The following is a 21,417-nucleotide window of genomic DNA, read 5'->3' as shown; positions in this document are numbered from 1 at the left end:
TGGGTGCCCTCTCCCAGCCCTTTGGATGGGGTGCTGGGCCCTGTGGTTTTGTTTGCTTGATTCTGGGGCCGCACTGGGCAGGGCCCAGGGCTTACTCCTGGTCCTGAGCTCAGGGATCGCTCCTGAGGCCTCAGGGGACCTTATAGGGTGCCGGAGATTGAACCTGGTCGGCTCTGTGCAAGGCAAGTACCTGACCTGCTGCGCTGTCCCTCTGGCCCCTGGGACCTGTGTTTTGTTGGCTTGTTTGATTTTTGTTTTCTGGATCATAACTGGTACTCCTCCTCCTCCTCCTCTTCTTTCTTTCTCCTCTCTTTTCTTCTTCTTCTTCCTCCTCTTCCTCCTCTTCTTCCTCTTCCTCCTCTTCTTCTTCTTCCTCCTCCTCTTCTTCTTCTTCCTCTTCCTCCTTTTCCTCCTCTTCTTCCTCTTTCTCCTCTTCCTCTTTTTCTTCGTCCTCTTCTTCCTCTTCTTTCTCTTCCTCCTCCTCCTCCTCCTCCTCCTCCTCCTCCTCTTCTTCTTCTTCTTCTTCTTCTTCTTCTTCTTCTTCTTCTTCTTCTTCTTCTTCTTCTCCTCCTCCTCCTCCTCCTCCTTCTCCTCCTCCTCCTCCTCCTCCCCCCTCCTTCATCCCCTCCCCCTCCTCTCCTCCTCCCCCTCCTCTATGCTCCGGGGCTGCTCCTCCCGCACACATAGCTTGTGTATCAGCCTGCTGAACCGCCTCCCCAGCCCGGGACCCCTGATAGCTGCTGTTGAAAGGCCAACGGGGAGACCAGTTACTCCGAACTGGGAATTTGGCAGCCTTCTCTGGAGCGTGCAGGGACTTCATCGGAACTTCAAGGGGGACGACTGATAAGTGGGCAGTGGTACAAGCCTCACTTTCCTGTGAAAATGGGGATCTTAGGAAGGCTGCATGGAGGCCCGGCAGGGCCGCAGCGAGTGACGGGAACAGCAATGAGATCAGCAAGCGGGCGCGGCCGCCGGATGATGAAATCTGCCGCCATCTGGAAGATCACTTCCCAGAGAGCCAGGCACACGGTTACAAAATCTTGCAGGGATTAGAGTCATTCCGAGGACAAGATAGGGGCCCGGGCAGTGGTTCAAAGGACGGGAGCGCGTGCATCGCATGCGGAAGGGGGCGGGGCCCGGGTTCAATCCCCGGCCCGGCCGGGAAGCAAGCCCCAAGTGCAGGGCCAGGAATAACGTCCAGGCACGGCCAGCTACGGCCCAAACCGCCTGCCCCCAGCCCGAAAGCCCCTTTCAAAGCACAAGCACCATCAATTCTTCTGCAACCACGTATGGGAAGTTCCTCGGCACATTTTCAGAATCCTCACAGCCACTGAAGTTCAAGAAAATCCCCACTTGTTGAGTTTTTGTGTGACAGTGAGGAAAACAATTCACAGTGATCTAAGAAGACTGTGAAAATTCTCCTCCCTTCCCTGACAGCCTACTTGTGTGATGCCAGAGTTCCTTCACAGAGTCTAACCACAAACCCATGGCACAGGAAGCCGGACGCACCCACCCGTGAGAGAAACCGGCTAGAGTCGATGAAACCAGATAATAGAGATATTGCAGACAAGCGAAACCCACAGATTTCTGTTCATCAATATTTTTGTTTTGAAAATTGTCACTGAAAAAAAAGTAAGTTCCAGGGCTGGAGTGATAGTATAGCAGGGAGGGCGTTTGCCTTGCACGCAGATGACCCAAGTTCAATCCCCGGCATCCTACAGGGTCCCCCGCAAGCACTGCCAGGAGAAATTCCTGAGTGCAGAGCCAGGATAACCCCTGAGCATTGCTGGGTATAACCCAAAAAGCAAAATTAAAAAAAAAAAAGAAAAAAAATTAGGTTCCAACGCCCATCCCTTCACCAATGTACAAATCCTACCACCAATGTCTACAGTTTTCTTCCCTCCCCACCCCTCACCTCTATAGCAGGCACTTTTCTTCTGTTCCTGTGTGTGTGTGTGTGTGTGTGTGTGTGTGTGTGTGTGTGTGTGTATTATGTAATAAATATTGCATATAATTGGAGCATTATATGACTGAAACCAACCCATAACAACTTTGTAATCGTGTATCTCACTGTGATTCAATCAAAAAACATGAAAATAATTGTAAATGAGTGAAAATGTTGTTTAAAAGATCTCTTCGGGGTGAGCTGTGGGCAGGGCACTTGCCCTTTACTTGGCCAACCCGGATTTGATCCCCGGATTTCCCTGGGCACAGAGCCTGGAGCACCGCTGGGTGTGGACCCCAGACCTAAGTGCATTGGCCTTTGGGCCATACTTAGCGGTGCTCAGGAGCTACTTTCAGCACAGTGCTTGGGAGCTCGCTCTTGGCTGCGTTTAAGGTTAACTACGGCGCCAGGGGCGAACAAAACATACGCTCTAGACCCCTGAACTGTCAGACCTGAAGAGATATTTTATTGTTTTTTTTATCCATTTTGTTTTCTAATCAGCCAAAATAGATACTGATTTATCTATATTTGGGGGGTCAGGATGATAAGAGGCCGCCCTAAGAGCCTCTGTCCCTCTTGGAGAGCCCGGCAGGCTACCGAGGGTGTCCCGCCCACACGGCAGAGCCTGGCAAGCTCCCCGTGGCATATCGATATGCCAAAAACAGTAACAATAATGGGCCTCACTCCCCTGACCCTGGAAGAGCCCCCGATACGGCAGCATGGGGAAGGATGAGTAAGGAGAGACTGTGACGCTCTGTGTGTTCCTGGAGAGAGCAGACACCATCGGGCTACACTAGCATGCGACAGGGATGGATGGAGACGTTACTGGCGCCTGCTCGAGCAGATCGATGAGCAACGGGACGGGTTTGGGGCTGCATCTGCGGTGTTTGGGAATGACTCCAGCTCCATGTTCAGGGTCATTTCTGGAGGTGCTTAGGGGACCGTGCCATCCCGGGGGCCTGCCCAAGCCAGCCGTGTTGTAACCCCTGCACGGTCGCTCCGGCCCAATGTCACTGTTCATTGAGGGCCTCGATAGTGTTAAACAATTTTAATCCCTGGGCCTCCCCCGCAGTGCTCAGAGGACCCAGAGGCGCACTCTGGCCCCCGGGCCGGACTCTTCAGTGCTCAGGCCTGCGGGCATGTGTCACCTGGGCTCAGGGATGCCCCAGAGTCTCCTCAGGGACACCTGGCGGCCTCTTAGTGCCAGAGAGCGAACTCGAACCTGTGCCCTGGGCTGTCTCCCAGGTTCTTTTTTTTTTTTTTTGGCTTTTTGGGTCACACCCAGTGTTGCACAGGGGTTCCTCCTGGCTCTGCACTCAGGAATTACTCCTGGTGGCGCTCAGGGGACCATATGGAATGCTGGGAATCGAACCCAGGTCAGCTGTGTGCAAGGCAAACGCCCTACCCGCTGTGCTATAGCTCCAGCCCCACCCAGGTTCTTAATAGTTTTTATTTGTTTGTTTTGGGGCCACACTGGTGGTGCTCAGGGCTGACTCCTGGCTCTGTGCTCAAGGACCACTCCTGGTAGGGCACAGGAGACCCTCTGGGTGGTGCCAGGGATTCAAACCTGGGTCAGCTGGGTGAAAAGGAAGCACCCTGCCCACTGTACTCTCTCGGCCGCAGTCTGGGAAGTGACGGAAGGGACCGAGGGCTGGAATCTGAGCTGTTTTCTCTGTAGTTGTTTTTTTTTTTTTTTTTTTTTTTTGCTTTTTGGGTCACACCTGGCAATGCACAGGGGTCACTCCTGGCTCTGCACTCAGGAATCACCCCTGGCGGTGCTCAGGGGACCATATGGGATGCTGGGATTAGAACCCGGGTCGGCCGCGTGCAAGGCCAACGCCCTACCCGCTGTGCTATCGCTCCAGCCCCCTGTAGTTGTTGTTTTTGGACCACACTGGGCTTACTCCTGGCTCTGCACTCAGGCAGTGCTCGGGGGACCCTAGGGGGATGCTGGGGATCGAACCCAGGTCAGTCACGTGCAAGGCAAAGGCCCTCCCCGCTCTGGCCCACTGCGTGCTCTCTTCTGGGGGCAGGGCCACACCCTCAGAGGTGGGGTTTGAGCCAGGTCGAGCCACGATATAGGCTTCTTCACTTTGGTGCGATCTCTCCGGCTCAGTGCTTTCCACGAACGTCAAGATTAGGACCAGAGTGTTTCCCTGGCACGCGGCCAACCCTGGTTCAAAGCCCAGCACCCAACACGGCCAGGAGGGGGCCCTGAGCACAGAGGCAGGAATAAGCCCTGCGCACTGATGGGTGTGGTCCCAAACCAAAAAGCAAACAAATAACCCCAACAACAACAATACTAATAATAATACTTGGAGTCTAAACTATAATAAAAATTAGAAATTTAAAAAATTGTCAAGGGGCTGGAGCTATAGCACAGCGGATAGGGTGTTTGCCTTGCACTCGGCCAACCCGGGTTCGATCCCCAGCATCCCATAGGGTCCCCCCCCCCCCAGCACCGCCAGGAGTAATTCCTGAGTGCAGAGCCAGGAGTAACCCCTGAGCATCACCGGGTGTGACAAAAAAAAAAAAAGATTGTAAAGACTGTGGCCAGAGCAATATGCCGTGGGTAAGGTGTTTGCCTTGCACGCAACCAACCCAGGTTTGATTCCCAGCATCCCATATGACCGATCCCCAGAGCACTGCCAGGAGTGATTCCTGAGTGCAGAGCCAGGAGGGAGTAACCCCTGAGCACTGCTGGATGTGGCCCAAAAAAGCAAAAATTTTTTGTTTAAAAATGTCAAGAATGCAAAAGCATAAGCTCACAGATAAAGCATGCGGCTGATGCAGCATTTGGGACAGACTTACACGGAAAGAACACTCGATGCTCACAAGTCCAAGTCCACTGGGCGTCCGGACCTTGACGACTCGAGTCAAGCTCCCGGGAGAGAAGTGTCGGCAAAGGCCAGCAACAGGCGGGACAGGCCACAAGGGAACCAGACGGAGCGGGGTCAGAGGGGTGGGGTCAGAGGGGCCGGGGGGTCGATCCTGCTCCTTATAACCAGGGGTGCAGAACAGGGGAGGGCAAGGCCTCAGAGAGGGGACCACGGGAGCAGCAGGATGGGAAGAGCCCTGGGGGGCCACAGACCCCAAAGACGGGGTCACACGGTCTCCGGAGTGGGACCGGCAGATCCGTTGGGGTGGGGGTAGAACGTCCCTATGTTCCAGAGACGAGGCCGGAACCAGCCCCCTGGCACGGACAGGAGCACCAGAGTCTGAGCCCCCGAGCAGCTTCCCGGGTGCTGGACAAGGGGAGGCCAGCCCGCAGCCTGCAGCAGGGGGTGCTGGACCGGAAATCTAACTTCCGTCCCACTCACTGGCGGTGGGGAGCTGGGGGCGAGGCGCCCAAGAACAAGGGTCCTTTGTGAGGGAGGCTTTCAGGCCTGCACAGGGGGGTCGGGGGCTGCTCCGGGCAGGACGGTCCCGGGGACCCGCTGTGTGTCGGCACGACCTCTCTGCCGGGCGGCCGTTGGGGAGGTCACAGCCATCGGGGTTGGGAAAGTGAGACGGATACCCCGACAAGGGCCGGCATCGCGCCCATCCCCAGGCTGGGATCAGGCACCCGGGGGCTGCCGGGGTGAACATTAGCCGGAGGAGGGGGTCCCTCCCAGGGACGGGTGTCCAGCGGGTGGGCCAGAAGACAGCCCCCCAGCCGGAAGGGGCGGCGAATGCAGTTAACGGGGCTGGAGGTGGTCCGTGCCGGGGGGCAGGGGGGCCCTGAGCCCTCGGGATCGGGGTCACCCACACAGCCCACTCCCAGCTGGCTGTTTGACGAGACCCCTTCTGCACGTGGGGCCCAGCCTCGGAATCACTTTTCAAACCCCCAATTCACTCTGTAACCACCCCTCCCTCCCTTATTCCATGGGAGACAAAGAAAGAACATACGCCACATGGCACTGTTGCACACAGAAAGGGCAGGTACCCAGGAAAAGCACTGCACCCACGTTTGCAGCTTGCATGTGTGTGTGTGTGTGTGTGTGTGTGTGTGCGTGCTTGTTGGGTCACACCCAGCGATGCTCAGGGGTTACTCCTGGCTCTGCACTCAGGAGTTAGTCCTGGCGGTGCTCAGGCCACCCTATGGGATGCCGGGGATTGAACCTGGGTTGGCAGCGTGCAAGGCAAGCGCCCTCCCCTCTGTGCTCTCGCTCCAGCCCCCTAGTTTGGAGTTTTAAGCCCCAGAGAGCACGAGGGCCCACGGAAGGAACCCAGCGACCTCTGTTCTCCGTGTCCTGTCGTCTTCAAGGTAGCGCCTTCCTGGCCACCTCGAAGGCAGTGCCTGGACACGGGGGCGCGGCAGGCGGGCCTCAGGCCCCAACCTCGCTGCAGCCCTGCAGCTCATTAGATGTTTACTCCACGCACAAGGGAGAGTCGGGCACCCGGGACCCTCTGTCCCTGCAGCTTCCTCCTCCTCACCTCGCCCTCCCCTGTGGGGAGCTCACAGTCCCCATGTGGGCGGGAGGGAGACGAACCCGTGGGTGACCGTGACCATTGCTCTGCGGGGGTGGGGGGGGCAGTAGAGATCCCCCAGGGGCCCGGCTCTCCCGAAGGGGCTCCCTTGTTTGCCCCCGGCCCCTGCAGGAAATCAGCCCCTGCAGGAAATCAGCCCACTCCAGCCCCCGACCTTTGGAGAGAAGCAGCATTAGAAGATGGGTGGGCGTGCACAGCGGGCTTCTGTCTGGGCCGGGACCTGGGGTGGCGACATGGGTGCGGCCCTCCCGGCCTGAGCCAGCGGCACCCAGCTCCGTCCTTCTGTAGCTGCCCACCCCCCGCTCAGTCCCAGTATCGGGGCCGGGGGTCTGTGGTGCTGGGTAGACCCCAAATCAATCACTGAACTCGCCTTCACGGGCAGCTGGTCCCTGAGGTGCTGGGGGGGGGGGCGGGATTTGCACTATGGGGTCCCGGATGGGGGCGTCGCTTAACTCAGAAAAAATGAGCCAAGGGGCTGGAGCGATAGCACAGCAGGTAGGGCGTTTGCCTTGCACACGGCCAACCCGGGTTCGAATCCCAGCATCCCATATGGTCCTCCGAGCACCGCCAGGAGTAATTCCTGAGTGCAGAGCCAGGAGTGACCCCTGAGCATCGCTGGGTGTGACCCCAAAAAAACAAAAAACAAACAAACAAACAAAAAGAGCCAAGCTGGAAGGGACAAGCGCTGGGCGTCCCCCGAGTGCGGCCCTGGGCAGCCAGACTCCGGGCACAGAGGGGAGCATGGGTGCGGGGGTGCGGGGTCGGGAGCGGGGCGGTTGGTGGTTGAGGGGTGCCGGGTTCCAGCTGTGCTACAGAAAGAGGGGGACAGACGGACACGGTGGGTGCCCCCAGCCCGAGTGGACTGAGGGCCTCAGGGCCGGGCTCTGGGTGGCTCAGATGCTCGGTCGACTGTCAGGTGCATCCACCTAAGGCTTAAAGGGGGTCCCCCCACCCCTGGCTCTGCACTCGGCCCCTCTGTGAGGCACTGGGAACGCGGGACAAGCAAGTCCGGGAGAACTGAGACCATGCGCGCAATCAGCGGGGAAGGTGCCGCCCCGCCTGCCGTCTGCAGACATGGAGTCCGTGTGTCTGTCTGTCTGTCTGTGCAGACTCCCGCAACACGCGTGGCCAGATCAGGAGGAGCAGAGCGCGTGAGGCTGTGGAGAGGAGGGAGTCTCTCCGCACACCTCGACCCCCACCCCAGGGCCAAGCCCGAGTCCAGCCGGGCGGAGGAGAGGGTGGCCCGGGCTGTTCTGTGTCCGAGCCCGGGGCCGTCACCCCCGCGGGCCGGGCCAGCCTGTGCTCCTCCTGCCTCCCGAGGTTCAGTTTTTCAGCCCCCCTTGGCCCCCCGCCCCCCATCCAGGCGGTGCTCACCAGCCCAGCCGGCATAGCTGCTGGGGGACCCCCAAGACGGAGGGCTGGGGTGGGGGTGGGGGAGCAGGCAGGGCTCCTGGCTCTGGGGGTGCCGCCTGGGGCCTGCAGGGGCTGGTCAGTGATGGGTGCGGCTGGCGCCTCCCAAAGGCCAGGAAAGTCACCAGGGCGGGTGCAGAGCAGGGGTGGGTGGCTGGTCTTGGGGCGGTTCCTGCGGAGGGGCCACAGCCTGCCCCTTCTTCGGGCCCCCACCCAGCCCCTGCCCTTCCTTCATAGCCCCCCAACCCCGGTGCCTTCCCGGAGCAGTGAGATGCCCAGGCAGGACACAGGGGGACCTTCCATCCCCTCCACCCCTTCCCTTCCCTCCTTCCCTTCCCTCTCCCTCCCTCTCCTTCCCTTCCCTCCCACGTGCTCCTCTCTCCCTCCCCTCCACTCCTGGGTTTGGAGCCAGATTGTGGCCCTGCAGTGCAGGCCGCTGTGACCCGTGTCCTGCCTTCCGGCCCCTCTGCTCTGCCTCTGGCCAGCAGGGGAGGTGCGGGAGGAGCCGAGGCTGTGCCTGGCCGTCTGCTGGAGCCTGCCGCTGCTGTCCATGCTGGGTCCCTCCCTGTGGCCTGGGCTCCGTCCATCTCTTGGGAACCGTGGCAAAGGCGGGACCCGCCCGGCTTCCCTCTGACCCCGAGCAGGAGGGGACTGTCCCCACAGCCGTCTCTGTCTTGGACGTGCTCCCTCCTGCTCCCTCGGCCCCAGGCTGAACCCCGGCCACTGGGGGCCACAGGCGGGGCTGCCCATCATCCTCCCCCACTCCCTTCAGCCCCCCAAATCCCCCCTCCTGGAGGTCTCCTCTTCCCCAGCCCCACCCCACCCCGCTGACCTGCAGCCCCAGTGCCCAGACTGGGGAGGGGGGCGTGGCCACGGGGGCGGCTGGGGGTCTGGGACTCTGCTGACCCGGGCTGTTAGAAATCGGGCTTCAGGGAAACCTCTGACCCCAGCAGGGGCCTGACCTCTGCTTCCGGCCACCGCCAAAGTCTCTCCCAACAGCCGGGGTGATGGATGACGGGCCCCAGGCAGGTACTGGAGGTCTGGGAGACTGACCCCCACCCAGCTCTGACTTCCTGCCCCCTGTCCTCGTGTCAGGGTGGCTTGGGAGCACCACAGAAGAGGGGGTGAGGGCGGGGGGCGGAGTTTACTTGGGAGGGGACCCCGAAAAACCCAGGATGGGGCGTGGCTGAGGCAGGAGGGAGACAATAGGGGGGCTCTGTGGAAACACTGGCATTAGGGGCAGCGGGCCGAGGGACTGTGTGATGCACCCCACAATTACGCAGAGAGACCCCAGGAAATGGGGGGCGCCTTCCACAGCCGCACCCTCTCAGGCCCCATGTGCTGAGTGGGAGGTAGCAGGGACCCCGGCTCCCTGTCCCCCTCTCTCTACCATCCCTGCGGGGTCAGTGAGCAAGCGGCCTTGGGGTGGGGCACGTGGGCGCCCCTCAGTCCCGCCTCTGATGAACAGCTCACGCCCCTATTGGCTAGGATTAACAGCTCACGCCCCTATTGGCTGGGATTAACGGCTCATGCCCCTATTGGCTGGGATTAACGGCTCACGCCCCTATTGGCTGGGATTAACGGCTCATGCCCCTATTGGCTGGGATTAACGGCTCACATCCCTATTGGCTGGAATTAATAGCTCACACCCCTATTGGCTGGGATTAACGGCTCACGCCCCTATTGGCTGGGATTAACGGCTCATGCCCCTATTGGCTGGGCGGTCTCAAACCAACCATTCCCAGGAAACTGGGGCCGGAACCAGGAGACAGAACCCTGAGCTGCAGATGATCCGGAGCAGCCGACCGGCGCCCGCTTCGCACGCGCGGGCCCAGCATCCCCTGCACCCCAGATGGTCCCCTGAGCCCTACCCGGAGCGCGCCCCGGACACCACCGCGTGTGGCCCAAACACAAAGAAAGAAAAAGAAAACAAAAGCCCAGAAACACATCCCGGAGGGTCCCCCGGCCCGCCACCCCCCCCACGCCCCCCACACACCCGTCGCGAGCGGAACCGGGAAGCTCACATCTGCGGGCCCCCGGGGCCCCGTGGGCGCGGGCAGCTGCCTCCTGGGTGCCGGGCGCGGGGTGCGACTCGGGCCCAGGGCACCGACCCTGCTCTGGAACGCGCCCCGCGGGGTGGGCAGCCCAGCTGCGGCTCTCGGGGGTTCCAGGCGTTTCCGCCTGCGCTTCAGCACACAGGCGGGTGGCAGGAGGGGACAGAAGCCGGCGTCCACTCGGGAAGGCCCGCTGGGGGGGTGCAGCTGTCCGGGCGGGCTTCTCCCGGGAGCTGTCGGGCCGGGAGGGGGGTGACCCCCCTCTGGCGTGCACCCCCTTTCTGGGAGGGAGTGGGCAGGTGAGGGCGGCCCCCGCCGGAGTCTGGGGTCCCCGGGCTGTGCCGGGTGTGAGTCGAGGCCCGCGGGTGCTGGGTGCTGGCTGTCGGGGGCGAAGGGAGCACAAAGGGGGCCCCGTTTCCGGCCCCCCCAGCCCCCGGAGGCTCTGATGAGGGCCTGATGCTGCGGTGGGGGCGGGGGCGCCCTCCCAGCCTGTGGCATCTGGCGCTTGGGCGGGGCAGGACGCGGAGGGGGTGCTGGGACGCTGCCCGCCCCCGCCCTCCTCCCACGGGCTGGCATATGGTTTTGTTCAGCCGGAGCCAGGCTGGGGGGCGCGGCGGGGAGGACGGCCCGCGGGAGCCCGGGAACAAGGCCCCTTTGTCTGCCCCGCGCTGCGCCAGCTCCTGCCCCGGAACTGCGGGTCAGACCCCTGCCCGGTCAGCCGGGGCACTGCCCGCCGCGGGAGGGTGGCCAGGGCGCCCCCCCACCGGGGAAGGGGAAACCGATGCTGGGAGCACCAGAGACTCGCCTGGAGCGCTCACCCGGTGTGCCCTTGGGGGCCGGGCTGGAGCCCAGGGCCTTGAATCCCTGTTCAGTGCTCCCCACCTCCCACGTGTCCAGCACCAAACTCCCTGTCTAGTGCTCCTTCACCTCCTGTGTTTCCCAGCAGCCCTGGGGCATCCCTGGGTTCCCCCCTGGGGCCACGTTGGTGCAGATGCTTCTCTGGAGGAGCCCGTGCAGCTCCTGCCCCGCCTCCCTCCCTCCCTGCTGTCTGGGGTGCTGGGATTGCTGGTTGCTTTGGGATTACAATTGGAGCAAAACAGTCCAGCCTTTGGCCCACAGGGAGTTGGCTGTCCAGTGACAAAGACTGAGGTACTTGTTGATAATTTCGGCCCAGGCACCATGCCGTGAGACAGAGCACACGTCAGTTTGGGTGGGTATAGGGACAACCTAGGAGGGCTCCCTGGAGGAAGTGATTTTTTTTTCTTTTTTTAAACTCAGACCTAGCTAGGCTTAGCGGCCAGTGCTGAGAGGCAGGGTGTTCCTGGCAGGGGAAGACGTGAGAGGACAGTGTCAGAAGACGGATTGTATTGAGGACGGAGCTGACACTGGGGCCGACACTCAAGAGCGCTGCCGGCCAGGCCGCAGGGCGGGCGTGTGCTTCTCTCCAGGTCCTCCGGGAGCCCAGACAGGCTCACAGGCAGGGAATCACGTGGCCCGGCCACGCAGTTGGAAACTGCAATGGCCAGGAAGAAAACAATGTTTCCTGCGCCAGGAGCAGAAATGTCCAAAGGAGAAAACGCAGATGGTCGGCAGGATGTCCAGGGGCTCATCCTCCTTAGCCGTAGGGAGTGGACACTCAGCCCCCTTCACACCGACCACAGGGGCCGAGGAGAGCGCGGGTGGCGAGGGGGCGCCCTGATCGCCAGCAGCTGGCTGGCTGGGTGCAGTTCCGGGCGGCTTACAGAGAGGCTGCGGCGCTTGACCAGAGTGTGCCGGGGAGCCAACGACCGTCCAAGGCGGCCTCGAGGGACGACGGGCGGAGAACAACCTAGAAGATACTCACAGACAAGGGTGTCTCAGCACATCCCTCATGGCGGAATATTTCACAGCCCCGAAAAGAGAATATTGCACCCGCCCAGGCACCCCCCGGCCCCCCTTGCCGTGCAGACAGAGTGTGGACACCCGCTTCCTCGGGCAATAGCAGCGAGCCCCAGGAGAGGATCTCGGGGTCCGGGAGTTCTGGCTCCGACTCACGTCTCTCCTGGTGTTTACATGCGGCTGGAGACAGCCCCTGGGCTGGCGTGCATTTCCCCCTGCTAGCTCACATTTCTTTGATGGGTGTGACCTGCTTCTTTCATTATTAGTCACCGGCCTCGCCGACGTTCCCACTAGACCCATAGCCCGCCACAGGCTGCGCCTGGCCCTCCAGCCCCTGGCAAGAGCGAGTCGATGTCCCCAAGATCCAGGAGTCTCTCATCGGCTGGCCTGGCCAGCAACTTCCGCTCTCTGGGAAGAAGTCGCCGACGACCCCAATGAGCCTTGTGTTTGGGGACTTGATAGAAAACATGCTTGAAAACGTGAACAACGGGGGCCAGAGAGATGGCCCAGTGGGCGGTGCGCACGCGTTGCCTGGATGAGACCTGGGTCTCATCCCTGAGGCCTCGTGGCTTCCTGAGCACTTCTGGGACTGAGCCCTGAGCACAGAGCTGGGAGTAGCCCCTGGGCACCGCCAGCCAGGTCTCCCACCCCCCCGCCGTGATATCAGATAATGCGTGCTATCATCTGAATGCAGTTTATACCTGAGGCTGCAGATTCACTCACCCTCCCGGACTATTGGTAAATCTCTCTCCCGCGGCTGGGGGCTCATGTGCAGGAAGAGACCGTTTCTGATTCAGCCTCCAGAGAGAGCACATGACGGGCTGAGCCGATCAGCAGGGCCTGTCCTCCTGGCAGCAGTGCCGGGTCCCCTCCAATTATCAAGGACCTTAAGCCCAGGCCCTAGTGGCTGTGGGTGGGGCTCAGGGGCTGAGCACTTGCCTTGCCGGTGAGAGGCGCTGGGTTTGATCCCCAGCATCCCCCAAAACCAACTGTCCCACACACACACACAAATAAGCCAGGGGTTCATAAAATTAAGCCAGGGGTCCATTTTGTCTGGACCTGAAGGGCTGTGGGCAGGAGCTGCCAGAGATTTGGGTCACCAGAATCGGTAGTTTCGGTGGGTAAAGAAGGGACCCCTGGGGGAGATGTCTATTCTTGGTCACCTTTAAGCACCTGGATCCAGCTGTGCCTGAAATCCACCCCCACCCGCCATCATTCATCACGGAATTCAATCACTCCCTTTTGGGGAATTAGCCTTCTTGGTGACTTGTAGGGAAAATCCAGATGGACACCTCCCCAAGTCATCAGGGTCCCCTCCCGAGCCAGAAACCAGGATCCACTGCTGCCTCCTTCTCTCCCTGGTCCCCCCGCGGTGCTCAGGATGTCCAGGGAGGCGCCACTGGGGAAAGCCCTGCTCTAGACTCGTGAATCTTCTCCTTGTTTCCTTCACGGGGACCCCCTGCTACCACCGCTCCCCCTTCTAATCCTGTCCTGGCCCCCACCTTTGTGATCTTCACCTGTGTCCCCTGGAATATCCTGGGGGTCTCCAGGGGACCGTGTGGGCCTAGGGTGGGGAAACGAGGCCCGGGAGTGTGGGCCGTGCACGGGCAGTGCCGAGTCTGCCACCGGCCGGACCCCGATGCCAGCGACACCCATGGCGCCTGCCTGCGCGCTGCCCTCCTGAGTGGGCGACCTGGACCCCAGTGTCCAGGGGATGGGCTGAGGTCAGCCTTCGGGCCAGACGGGGTGGCTCTGCCCAAGGGCGCATGGCTGGACAGCAGCCGTTGGTGCTGAGAGCCACGGGGTCACTGCCGGAGGGACAAAGGGGTGGACAGGACATCAGGGCGCGGGGTGGGGCGAGAGCCCGGTCCTGAGTGAGGGGGCGGAGGGGAGAGTGGCTGTGGGGAACGGACAGCCCGGCACCGGGCCTGCGCTGCTCCCTGGGCTGGAGGCAGCCGGCTGGGGGGGCTACGGAGGGTGGGGGTCCCCATCTGGCTTACGGGGCCGGGCAGAGAGCAGAGGACACTCAGCAGAGGGGCCGCCTGCCCATGCGGCCATGTCCATCCGGGCGAGCCTGGGACCAGGGTGCGGGAATCGGGGAGTGGACAGTCGCGCCCAGCCCCCCCCATGTGGCCCCCACAGTGCATCAGGGAGGGGCCGCCCTGGACGGTGCAGACCTCGGCGGCCTGGTGGGGTGGGGGTGGGGGGCTGGGCGTGGGAACCAGCACCCTCGAGGCCATGACAGAGAAGGAACCAGAAGGTGGGTGGGACCCGGGGCAGGGCGGCGGCCCGGGGAGGAGGCAGCTGTCCCTCCCGCAGCCCCAGAGCTGCTGGGAGCACGGCGACTCCTTTCAGCATGGGAAGCGCTCTGGGTCGCGACGCCTGGCGTGTCTGTGGCCCAGAAGGCCCGTGGGGGCCCCCCCGAGCTGCCGGACTAAGGGCGTGGGGCGCAGTGGACTGGCAGCCTCAGCCCAGCCTCAGTCTTCTCATCTGTATGGTGGAGCACGGGCAGGGGGTTGCCACCCACGGCACCAGCATCCACGCGTGCTGGGCTGTCGGGATGCTCGGGGGCCCTCCAGCCGCTCCCAGGCGATCAGAGGCATCGTCTGGGGAGGGAGGCAGAGAGGGGACAGAGAGACTCAAGGACGGGGACCTGAACAGAGCCAGAACCTCAGAGCCTGGTTCCAGAAAGCCCCAGGCAGGAGGAAGGGCCGCTGGCTCCGGGTTCGGGCCTGCGACTGCCACCCAGCTTGCTCGGCTGGGGCAACCCCAGGGCCGGGGGCAGCCCTGAGAGTGGCCTTCCTGGCCGTGGCCCCGTAGCCCTCAGCACCCCGAGAAGGGCGGGGTGGGAGGGGGGCCCTGCCAGGTGCTGCGGCCGATTTGGAGCCGCTGAGGTTTGCTGTCTAAACAGAGGCGTGTTTTCCTTCCCACATTCCTAGAAGGGAAGGCTTCCAAGGATTACTGAAAACTCTTGCCCCGCGACAAGACAGCGAGCGGGAGCCCGGGGCTGGGGGGGCAGCCAGGGGCCGGGCGGCAGCTGAGAGCAGTGCTGAATGAGTGAAGGTAGGGCGGATGAATGAATGAATGAATGAAAACAGAGCCCGCCAGAGGCCACGGGCTGCTCCGTAGAGCTGCCTGAGCGTGGGGAAAGCCTTCCCAGGCACACGGAGATATCTGACAGCAAACAGGACAAATCCCTTTATTAGTTACATTTTAGCCCTGTGATTTACCAAGCTGTGCATCCTACAGTTATCGCAGGCACCCAGTGTTCCAACTCCAGACCCCCGCCAGTGTCCCCTCCCTTCCACCGACCCCAGGTCCCCATCCACCTCCCCAGCCTGCCCCCTTCCAGGCAGAGATCAGCTTCCTTCCCACTGCTTGTTACATGTAGCGCTGTAGCGCTGTTGTCCTGTTCATGGATTTGCCCCTTGCGTCTCCATTGTGAGACTTGTTACTGTTTCTGGCATATCTAATACGCCACGGGGAGCTTGCCAGGCTCTGCGGTGCGGGCGGGATACTCTCGGTAGCTTGCCGGGCTCTCCGAGAGGGATGGATGAATTGAACCGGGGTCGGCCGCGTGCAAGGCAAACGCCCTCCCCGCTATACTGCTATACTGCTATATTGCTCCAGCTTGTTACATACAAAGGCAAATGAAATTATCAAAAAAAAAAAAGATCATCGTAAATCAGTTTGTGATCATTATTTTATTTTTTTATTGAATCGCTGTGAGAGACGCAGTTGCAAAGTTGTTCAGGATGGGGTTTCAGTCATGGAACGCTCCAAAACCCATTGCTTCCCCAGTGCACGTTTCCCGTCAGCCCCAGGGGCCCCAGTTTCCCTCCCCTGCCCTCTCCCCTGCAATCCGGGATCACCATTAGATCCCATACTGGTGTCGCTTATGTCATGGGCCGAGGGTCTCTGGGGCCGGCTGGTGCTGGCCAACCCCTCTGTGCTACTGTTCAGGCTCTCGGTGCCCCCCGGGCTCCAATGCGACTTTCTCACCAGCGTCAGCAAACGTGACACAAGTGTGGAACCAGGGCGGACACAGAGGAGTCTGCGAGTAGACGCAGCAGATCAAGAGGCGACTCTGTTGCAGAGGATTCTGAAAGTTAGCCCGCCAGGACCAGGGGAGACAGTGCAGGGGGGAGAGGGGGAGGCTCGTCTGGCTCGTGGTGACCCAGCGCTACCCCTCGCACCACGTACGGGCCCTTGAGTACCGCCAGGCGGGATCCCTGAGCACGGCCAGATGTGGCCCCCGAGCCCAGAAAAGGACCACTACGCTGGCGGGGGTGGGGGAGAGACAGCCCCATGGGCTGGAGCTCGCTTGGCGCGCAGGAGTGCCAGGTCGGGTCCCTGGCACCACGTGGTCCCCCAGCACTCCGGTGGGTCCAGAATTGTGCGAAGGTGAATGATTAAGCTGCAGCCAACAGCGAGAATGAAAAGGATACGGCATGAACTCCAGGAAGAAGCTGAGAGGAGGTCTCGGCTCAGCAGGCTGCCTGGGAATGGGGCGGGTGTGGGGTCTGCACAGGGCCGGGGCCAGCAGTGTTTGTCACCCCATGTGCCCGCAGCCCAGAGGGGGACTGAGGTCCCACAGGAAAGATTTGGGGCAGGGGAGGGGGGCGTGTCTTCAGATGAGTTTTATGGATGAAGAGAGTTGGAAAATGACCAGCGGGGGGTCAGATGGACGGTGATGGGGGAGCGGACGCAGGCAGCAGCCCAGAGACGAACCCAGAGGAGGAGCCCGTGGCTACGTTCGTGATGTAAAGGACTCGTGTCTCTTATGCAAAGTGTGCAGCCGCGGGCCAGGGAGATGGCCCAGTGGTGAGGCCCGCAGCTCTGTGTGTGTGTGTGTGTGTGTGTGTGTGTGTGTGTGTGTGTGTGTGTGTGTAAGGCCCCGAGTGTGACCCCCAGCACTACAGGATGTCGGCCTAGTGGCCCCGGCACCACCAGCCCACACTGGTCCAGTGTCCAAGAGAAGAACAACCATCTAAAGCGTCTGTTAGGACGTGACTGTGGGCAGGGCTGGTGTGCACAGAGATTCACGCGCAGACGCACACGGGGGCCCGGATCTGAAACGGCAGGAAGAGGCTCCATGGGACGCCGGGAGATGTCCTGGAGTCGGTGTTTTATCTGTATTTCTGCACTTCCTAAAATCAGAGTCCGCCTCGCCCACTTCACTGATAGGAAGACAGAGGCCCACGGCGGATGAGAGACTCTCCAGCCTCACCCACCTGGTCTCTGCTGCTCTGGGGACCCCTCGGCTGAAGGGCACGTCCTGTCCCTCTCTGGCCTGCCCCAGTGGGTCAGGGGTGCCGGGACCCCTCAGCCTCCTCTCCAACCCCCCCTGGGGCGTTCCCAGCCTCTGCCCCACCTAAAAGCCCCCACCCGACCCCAGTCAGATCTGGCCCCAGCAGCAAGGCCGGGCCCTGCCTTGTCCAGCCCGAGCAGGGGTGCCAGGAACTCGCTCCCGCCAGGCAGACGGCTGGGTGCGCTGAGTCACACACAGTGGGCCAGGGGTGGGGGCGGCGGGGGCGGCCGGGGGGGGGGGCCGTTCCCAGACGGGAGGCGTCAGGCCGGGCAGCTTTCCTGGAAGCGGCAGACGGCTTGGGAAAGTCAGAGAAACCCCAGGGCGGAAGGAAAATGCTGAGGCCTCCCCTCCCTTCGCTCTCCCTGCCCGGGTCCTCCCGGCCCTGCTCGGGAGCCCCGAGGACCGGGCACCCCCCTCCCCCACCTCACTTCCTTCCTCAGAAAAGGACCCCAAAAGCGTGCGGCCTGCACCGGGGCCTGGCGGCTCTGGGCCGGGCCTGGCTGTGCGGCCGCACTCCCGTTTCCTTGTCTGTAAAACGTGGTAATGAGAAGGGGCACCTTTGGGAGGGGGTTGAGGAGCAAATGAAGTGATCAGTGCCAGCTGCCTGCTGATTTCATCTTATCCGGGGGCCTCGGAAGTGGCGTTCGGGGGACCCCACCCCAGCAATTCATGGTCAACTAGTGGTTCAACGCAAAGGCCCATGAGCACAGGGCTAGGGATGACCCAGGCTGTCCCCACAGGGCTCAGGTCCCCATGGCTGCCTCTGGCAGTGCTGGACACAGTGACCACCTGCCGCTGGGACTGGACTGGGGTCAGCTGCAGGCAGGGCACGTGCCCTGACCTCGGGCCATCTCCCCAGCCCCACAAACCGCCTATGGAAAGGCTTGGCACACAGTCTGATTCAAGCTGCCTGCCCACCATCGTCCCCCTCCCTGAAAGCCGGGCCCCCTTCGGGTGACCCCAACTGTCCTGGAAAGCTGAGTCCAGGGGCTGGGGACGTGGCTTAGGGATAAAACGTCTGCCTTGTCTGTGTCAGGCCCAGGGTTTGATCCCCAGGACCACAGCAAGGAAACACAGGCCGGGGAAACAGTACAGGGGGGCAAGGCTAGCACAGAGGTGAGGGGGCTCTCGTGTGTGCAGCGGACCCTGCACCCCACAGGGTCCCTGCACCCCGCCTGGAGAGATTCCTGAGCACAGAGCCGAGAGTCAGCCCCAAGCACCACCGAGTGTGGCCCCAAACCAAAGCAAAACCACAAAAAAGAAAAAACAAAAACCACAGCCCGATTCCGCAGGCGCGAGCCGGCGTCAAGGTCGGGGCTGGCAGGGGGGGTGCTGGGCTCGGCCGTAACGTGCTCAGGCGGTGAAATAATCGCCCCTTAACCGAGACGCCCCGTGCACGGCGAGAAGCCCGGCTCAGACGGGCCCCTGAAACTGAGAACTCCAAAGGCGGCTGGCCCCCGCCCAGCTCTGGCCCGGCTTCCTCCGCCCTCCCCGCCCTCCTCTGAGCCCGTCCTCACCCGCAGGGGTGGCGGCCAGCCCCCCTGCTCGCACCCGCACAGGACCCCTCTGTGCGCTGACCCTCCCCCGGCTCCCAGCCTGGCCCCCGCCTGGGCGGGGAAGATCCTGGCCCTGGAGACGGGGCAGTGGGGGGCAGCTGCGGGGGGGGGGGAACGGGCGCAAGGCTGCAGGGGTGCCCTGAGCTCTGTGGCGATGGGCCCCCCGGCCCCTGCCAGCCACACTGGGCTCGGGCTTGGCCGCTTGAGCTAGAGGCCCCCGGGAAGCTGCTCATGCCCCACGTGACACGCCAGACCCCGCTGGGCTCGGGGGCGTCCCCGGCTCAGGGATGCCGGCCACCTCCTCCCAGTCCTCGTCCCCCACCCTGGGGCCTCACTCCTGCCGCCAGGAAGCAGGCGGGGAAGCCCTTCCCCTTATTATTTTTTTTTTTTGCTTTTTTTGGGGGGTCACACCCAGCAATGCACAGGGGTCACTCTTGGCTCATGCACTCAGGAATCACTCCTGGCGGTGCTCAGGGGACCATATGGGATGCTGGGGATCGAACCCGGGTCGGCCGCGTGCAAGGCAAACGCCCTCCCCGCTGTGCTATCTCTCCAGCCCCCCTTCCCCTTATTGAGTTTTATTATTTTAGTGTTGGTTTTAGATCGGACCCACAGTGCTCAGGGCTTACTCCTGGCTCTGTGCTCAGCGGTCACTCCTGGCGGGACTCGGGGACGATAGCTGGCGCCAGGGCCCTGCCCGCTCTCCTTTCCCCAGGCTCCTTTCCTTTAAAAGGGCACATGTCACTCGAGGCCTCCGCTCCTGGCACCAGCCCCGCCAGGCCCCTGGGGTGGCGGCCTGGGCCTGGGCGGTCCGACAGTGCCATTTCTTACACGGGGGTGGGGGTGGCCAGGGGTCTCTGCACTGTGTGGAACAGCATGCACTGAGGATGGAAGGGCGGGAGGTGCTTGGGGACTCGCTCAATGATCGGTGCTACTCTGGGCTCAGTGCTCAGGGGGCTATGCAGTGCCAGGGATTGAACCAAAGGCTACAAACCACGTGTCCGAGTCAGGTGCCCGGCCATGGTCAGCTTCTCACTGGGGTGAAGAGGAGAAAAAAACTGGGGTGTAGGACAGGGCGTGGCGGGGGAGCAGGAGAGGCCGGAGCTGGTCTGATCTGGGGGCCGCAGTGACCTGGGGCGCCCTTGGCTGTGCTCAGGCCAGCACGGCCCTCGGATGGGGGGGGCTCTCCTGGGGTGAGGGCTGAGGGCGAGGGAGGCGTCCTGGGGTGGGAGTGGGCGTGTCCTCTCAGTCCCAGCGACTTCCCACCCCTGGGTGGGGGAGGCAGGGAGAAGCAATTCCTCAAGTTCTGGAAAATGTGGTCTGGGCGATGCCGTGGGAGGCTCCGGGGTGGGCCCCGGAGACCCCCTGAGTGAGGAGAGCCTCCAGCGCGAGCTCCGGCATCTCTGACCTTCGGTCCCTTATCCGCGGAATCTTCCAGAATCTGGCTAGGCCCGAGCCTGTGTGTCCTCTGGGCCCCTGGGGCGCCTGCCCGAGGCGCTGGGCGGGAAGGCCGAGGAGGAAGAGCTTCGTGGGGGCGGCAGCAGAGGTCCTGGAGGGGCTGGGCGGGGCTGGGCGGGGCTGCGAGGGCTCTGAGCACCCCCCCCCCCACTCTAGGAGACCGACCCTGGCTGATCCAGTACCGGTCAGCAAAACGGTTGAGACCCGCAGGTTCCACTGGGCCATGAAAAAGGCCAAGAGCGCAGGTCCCGCGGCAGCTGGGCCCCTCCGACAGCCCCGGGGGGGCTCCTCCTGCAGGGAGCTGTTTTGGGGGGCTGGCAGTGAGCAGGGCCGACTCCCGGCTCTGCACTCAGGATCAGTCCTAGTGGGGCTTTGGGGACCAGGTGGGACACCAGGGATGGAACCCGGGTTGGCCGTGTGCAAGGCGAGCCTCCTCCCCACCACAGTCCATCTTGGGCACCCCCTGCCCCTCCATGCTTGTCTCTGTGGGGCTGCCGAGGGCTCGGAAGCCGCCTGTGGGATGTCGCCGGGGCTGGGTCTGGCTGCACACAGCCGTGAGCTGCCATGTTCTCACTTCGCAGGCGGCAAGCAACCCAGCGAGCTTTCCAAGGCACCCGGAGAGGGGCTGCCCCCTGTCCCCTTCCTGGGCTGCAGGGGTGAGGCTCAGGTGAGCCCCCTGCCTGCCCGCCCGCCCTCCCGCCCGTCTGGCGCCTCAAGGCCAGAGATGGACATCACCTCGCCGGACGGACGCACTGAGCTTTCTGTTGGAACTTTATCAGCCGGCAACTTCCTCCACCAAAGTCTGGGCCAGGGCCCGGGGCTCCAGATTCCTGGGGGGTGATGTGTGAGGTCCCTGATAACAGTCCCGGCGGCTCCTCCGGGACAGCCGCTTGGCCGAGCTCCGGCTCAGATAACGGGCCGAGTGAGCGTCTGCTTTATCTCCGGACAGCGGGCCAGGCCTGGGGCTCACGGGCGCGGGGCGAGCGGGGGAAGGAGGCCGGAAGTCCGAGTCACCACCTGGGGAGGTGGTGGGGATCGGACCCCCAGAGCCCGGAGCGCAGCCCCCAGGAGCACTTCCAGCACCTGGGGCCACTCCCTCACGGACCCGGGAAGGATTCAGTCTGCGTCTCGCTCACGCTTTCACTCACTCTCTGGGGTCCACGGAGCACTGTGGGGCCGGGTTCATCCAGAGCACTTTCATTGTCTACTGTCTCTGACCCCCCTTTCCCTCTAGCTCCCTTCACTGTCGGTATGGGGATGGGGGTGACCCTCACACACTTTGCGGGGGGGGGCTGGCCTATCTGCTAAGGTGCTGGCAGAGGTGGCGCGTCACAT

Source organism: Sorex araneus, chromosome 4 (assembly GCF_027595985.1).
Source record: "Sorex araneus isolate mSorAra2 chromosome 4, mSorAra2.pri, whole genome shotgun sequence".
Classification (NCBI taxonomy): Eukaryota; Metazoa; Chordata; class Mammalia; order Eulipotyphla; family Soricidae; genus Sorex; species Sorex araneus.
The sequence above is the reverse complement of the archived record's forward strand: the minus strand, read 5'-3'. Positions refer to the sequence as shown.